Source organism: Moschus berezovskii, chromosome 7 (assembly GCF_049115385.1).
Source record: "Moschus berezovskii isolate FMDL1 chromosome 7, NW_MosBer_1.0, whole genome shotgun sequence".
Taxonomy (NCBI): Eukaryota; Metazoa; Chordata; class Mammalia; order Artiodactyla; family Moschidae; genus Moschus; species Moschus berezovskii.
Genome location: NC_142466.1, coordinates 4,611,848 through 4,617,847, shown reverse-complemented (window position 1 = coordinate 4,617,847; position 6,000 = coordinate 4,611,848).

The following is a 6,000-nucleotide window of genomic DNA, read 5'->3' as shown; positions in this document are numbered from 1 at the left end:
CCTTCAGGAAAAGCAAAGTTCAACAATGAAGAGAGGATACTAAAAATGAGAATCAAAATGGTATAAATGTTACTTCACCATTTTACTGTGATTTGTATAGAATACATACAGCAACATTTTTATGTAAACGATTCAGAAAAAAATTTCCAATTTCTCTACAATCAAAATGTTGAGTTAACATTTGTTGGTGTTTAGGAGAAATCCTGAAAGCTATCAATATTTAGAGCCTCTGTTCACATTAAGAGTCAGAGCTCATTAGCTAACAGAACATTAATAAATTAATATTCATTTTGAAAATAAGAACAATTTGAAGGTAATGTTACTCTGAAATACTAAGGAGAATTAGATTTTCTGAAAACATGGGAGGAACTGGTCACATGAATAGTCGGTCACATGGAAGCAATTCAAAGTAAAGTGACGCTACATATATTTGGCTCTTTGTGTTCACAGAGTTGGAACTAGAAATGAAGGGCAAAAGAGAAAACACCACAGCTCACAACGTGGATTTAATGGCTGTCTTCTTATGCAGGTAACCCAGACCTGCATTTATACCAATATTCTACACTAGACTTTTTATTTTGCAAGAGTACATTGGAGGTGTGAAAGTTCAGTCTTTTAAGAGTTTTCCTTTGTGATTTTCATAATCAGAAGTGTTAGGAATCTTTGTGACTTCTAAACTATGTGAAAATTGATTCTATTTTATAACACTCTTTTAGGTGTCTTAAAATAAAGTTGTCTTAGGTACTAATTTCAAGTGTAACTATTTGAGGATATTTTTATGGGCAGATATTTGCAATTCTGATGATATTTTCAATTACTGTGTTCTCTAAACATTCTTTGTTAAGCTGTTAAAATTGAAAAGGTGAAGTAGCATCTGTAGACCTTGATCCACTGACTTTCAATAAACAAAGGTAATACCTGGTGCTCAGAGGTTAAAGCGTCTGCCTCCAATGCGGAAGACCCGGGTTCGATCCCTGGGTCGGGAAGATCCCCTGGAGAAGGAAATGGTAACCCACTCCAGTATTCTTGCCTGGAGAATCCCATGGACGGAGAAGCCTGGTAGGCTACCGTCCACGGGGTCGCAAAGAGTCGGACACGACTGAGTGACTTTACTTTACTTAATACTTTAGTAAGCAAGCAGTTGCTGCAGTTTCTATCTTTCTGTTCACAGGTGAGCTTCAGCATCTTGTTTTATGTTTTTTTGGATATTTTGATGCATTCTTCGTTTAAATAGTTGTTTATATTTTATTTATATTTTTATTCATAAATTTCTCAGTTATTTATCTTTTTTAGTTATTAACTCTATGTATATCCCCCAAATGCAAATCAGTTTCCAAACTACTTTTTTAAATTGATGCTGCTGTATCTTTTCATAAATCCTAAAAGAAAATTCAAATTGTTAAATATATATAAACTTTAATGATTTGTTAAAAAGATTCTTCCACTCCTGGAATGGAGACAGCCATCTCCTTAATAAATTGAAAGTAAAGAATATCTTTCTTTACATTTTAATTAAAACCTTATTCATTTTAAAATTTTCATTAAAGGTATTAACTATAAATACAATTTCACTAGCTTCCAGACGAAAAGAGACTTGTGGCAACACATTTAGCTAAAAATTAAATTGCCCTTTTCCAACATGTATCTTATTTGCCACTCTGTAAGATTTTGAGATTCAAGACAATATTTTTATCAGCCTTATAATGTCTGAAACCACTGAATCATAATAAAGCTCAATGCTCAGTAGTTGGATGAGTAAACAAATTATCTTAAATTTCAGGAAGTCTGTAGCAATAATTATATTTACAGGTAATTTTGTCCAAAACTCTGACATAAGATACAAAGAAGCACTATGGAACAAAGGAACAATGTAACTTAGTTTGTCTACAGGGCCAGGGAACATTATTTGTTGTCTTCTTGCTCATCTACCTGGCAACAATGATGGGCAACCTACTCATTGTCCTGACTGTGGTGTTCAGCCCAACACTGCATGTCCCTATGTACTTCTTTCTTGGCTACTTATCATTTCTCAATGGTGTTTATTCTACTACAGTTACTCCAAATATGATTATAGGCTTACTCTGTGAGGAGAAAACCATTTCCTTCCAAGCTTGCATGATCCAACTTTTTATAGGACACTTATTTGGTGGTGCTGATATAACACTCCTTGGTGGTTATGGCCTATGACCACTACGTGGCCATCTGCAAACCCCTGCATTATTTGACAATCATAAATAAACGAGTTTGTATTCTGTTGCTGCTACTTACTTTGGTTGGTGGGTTTTTGCATGGGGTACTTCATCCTCTCTTTGTTTACAACCTTCCCTATTGTGGCCCCAACATCATATGATAATTTCATCTGTGATATGTACCCTTTGATAAAACTTGCTTGCACTGACACCTACATTACTGTCCTCACAGTGCTGGCCAATGATTGGGCAATCTCCGTGGTCGTTTTTATTCTCTTACTTATCTCCTATGGGGTCACTCTGCGCTCCCTAAAAAATGTTAGTCAGGAAGGGAGGCATAAAGCCTTGTCCACCTGTGGGTCACACATTACTGTGGTGGTCCTCTTCTTTGTGCCCTGTATTTTCATATATGAGAGACTCCCCTGTATCTTACCCATTGATAAATCCTTGCCTGTGTTTTATATCATTATCACTCCCATGTTGAACCCTCTAATCTTTATTCTGAGAAATGGTGAGATGAAAAATGCCATGAAAAAGCTCTGTATCAGAAAAAGAACATGAGATGGCAGGGAAATGTGTCACTTATTTTCAGAGAAGGATTGTTCTTTCCAGGAAAGCCTTGTATGATTATCTGTATTAAATTTCTATTCAGGACTGAAACATGATGAAACTTGAACCTGATGAAACTTTTATTATTTTATTTATTTATTATTTGGATATTTCTATTGATCACAATAAAAATGTTCCTAACTTCATAGTTCAAAATATGTATTTTGTTTGAAGTATACTTTTGAAGATTGTTACAGTTTTTTATGTAAATATGTATAATTGTGGGGTGAAATACACCTCTATGGAGGCTGTAAATTTATATTGTATGTGATGAAAAGACCCTGATGCTGGGAAAGATTGAAGGTGGGAAGAGAAGGGGATGACAGAGGATGAGATGGTGGGAGGGCATCAGCGACTCAATGGACATAAGTTTGAATAAACTCCGGATGTTGGTGATTGACAGGGAGGCCTGGCATGCTACAATCCCAGGGGTCGCAAAGAGTCAGACACAACTGAGCGACTGAACTGAGCTGAACTGATATGATGAGTTAATGTAAAATAAATACTTTAAATTTATTTTAGCTAGTGGAAAACTTTATCACGTTGCTCTTTCCAAGGATGCAATTTTGTTTTGGAATTAATGGGACACATTACAGATTTTGAAAGATACTGAACGTGACATGACATAAATTTTTTGTTCACTTCTCTGCACACAAAGACAGCTAATATTAATATTTGAAGTATGTGTCTTCCTTCTGTATCTGTAAATTAGTTTCTTAAGTGAAAGTGTTGTGTCTCCGTCATGTCTGACTCTTTGTAACCCCATGAACTGTAGCTTGCCAAACTCCTCTTTCCATGGAATTCTCCAGTCAAGAATATTGGAGCAGGTTGCCATTCCCTTCTCCAGGGAATCTTCCCGACTCAGGGATCAAACATATGTCTTCCACATTGCAGGAAGATTCTCCACTATCTGAGGCACCATGAAAGATTACAAACATTATTTAGTAAATATTGCTTGACATGTTGGTGTTGAAATGTAATGATGTTTCAGAGTTTTAAGTATTAATCATAAAGAGTCTAACTTGATAAAAAATCTTAACAAACAATGTGCGACAACAGAAAAATAATCAAATCTTATTTGATTATTGGAAGTGGTCAAACAGGAGATGACAAGAGTGAACATCAACATTCTAGGAATCAGTGAACTAAGATGGACTGGAATGGGTTACTTTAACTCAGATGACCAATATATCTACCTCTGTGGGCAGGAATCCCTTAGAAGAAAGGGAATAGCCATCATAGCCAACAAAAGAGTCCGAAATGCAGTACTTGGATGCAATCTGAAGACCAACAGAATGATCCCTGTTCGTTTCCAAGGCAAACCATTCAATATCACGATAATCCAAGTCTATGCTCAGACCAGTAATACTGAAGAAGCTGAAGTTGAACAGTTCTATGAAAACCTACAAGACCTTTTAGAACTAACTCCCCCAAAAAGATGTCCTTTTCATTATAGGGGACTGAAATGCAAAAGTAGGAAGTCAAGAAACAGCTGGAGTAACAGGCAAATTTGGCCTTGGAGTACAGAATGAAACACGGCAAAGCTAATAGAGTTCTGCCAAGAGAACACAGTGGTCATATCAAACACCCTCTTCCAACAACACAAGAGAAGACTCTACACATGGACATCACCAGATGGTGGACACCGAAATCAGATTGATTATATTCTTCCCAGCCAAAGATGGAGAAGCTCTATACAGTCAGCAAAAAGAACACCGAGAGCTGACCGTGGCTCAGATCATGAACTCCTTATTGCCAAATTCAGACTGAAACTGAAGAAAGTGGAGAAAACCACTAGACCATTCAGGTATGACCTAAATCAAATCCCTTAAGATTATACAGTGGAAGTGAGAAATAGTTTTAAGGGACTAGATTTGATAGACAGAGTGCATGATGAACTATGGATGGAAGTTTGTGACATTGTACAAGAGACAGGAATCAAGACCATTCCCAAGAAAAAGAAATGCAGAAAAGCAAAATGGCTGTCTGAGGAGGCCTTACAAATAGCTGTGAAAAGAAGAGAAGCGAAAAGCAAAGGAGAAAAGGAAAGATATAAGCATCTGAATTCAGAGTTCCAAAGAATAGCAAGGAGAGATAAGAAAGTCCTCCTCAGCGGTCATTGAAAAGAAATAGAGGAAAACAATAGAATGGGAAAGACTAGAGATCTCTTCAAGAAAATTAGAGATAACAAGGGAACATTTCATGTAAAGATGGGCTTGATAAAGGACAGAAATTGCATGAACCTAACAGAAGCAGAAGATATTAAGAAGAGGTGGCAAGAATACACAGAAGAACTGTACAAAAAAGGTCTTCATGACCCAGATAATCACGATGGTGTGATCATTCACCTAGAGTCAGACATCCTGGAATGCGAAGTCAAGTAAGCTTTAGGAAGCATCACTACAAACAAAGCTAGTGGAGGTGATGGAATTCCAATTGAGCTATTTCAAATCCTGAAAGATGATGCTGTGAAAGTGCTGCACTCAATATGCCAGCAAATTTGGAAAACTCAGCAGTGGCCACAGGACTGGAAAAGTTCAGTTTTTATTCCAATACCAAAGAAAGGGAATACCAAAGAATGCTCAAACTACCGCACAATTGAACTCATCTCACACGGTAGTAAAGTAATGCTTAAAATTCCCCAAGCCAGGCTTCAGCAACATATGAATGTGAACTTCCAGATGTTCAAGCTGGTTTTAGAAAAGGCATAGGTACCAGAGATCAAATTGCCAACCTCTAACGTGTGAAGGATTTTGAGCATTACTTGCTAGCATGTGAAATGAGCACAATTGTATAATAGTTCTAACATTCTTTGGCATTATAATGAAAATTAACATCTAATCTATTAAAATGATCCAGTTTGCAATTGCAGGTGAGAATGGAACATTTCTACAGAATCTGGATGAAATGATATATGGTTCATTTTGTATTGTAACTGTAGAGAGGAGAGGAGGGTTAAATAAGGCTAAGGATGGGAAAACTATTGGGTAGATGTTGTTTCTACTCTAATACCAAACAGAGGATTTAAAAAGGAAAACTAAGGCCAATGAGTGTATCTTAGGGGCTGCAGTATGGACTCAGTGGAGGAGTGAGAAGGTTAACGAAGCATGCATTATAAATTGTCAACAGAAAACATGGAGTGTGTAAAACTGAATGAGAAAATTCAAGGTAGCCTGGTGTTCTCAGTGGATAGAATTGTGTT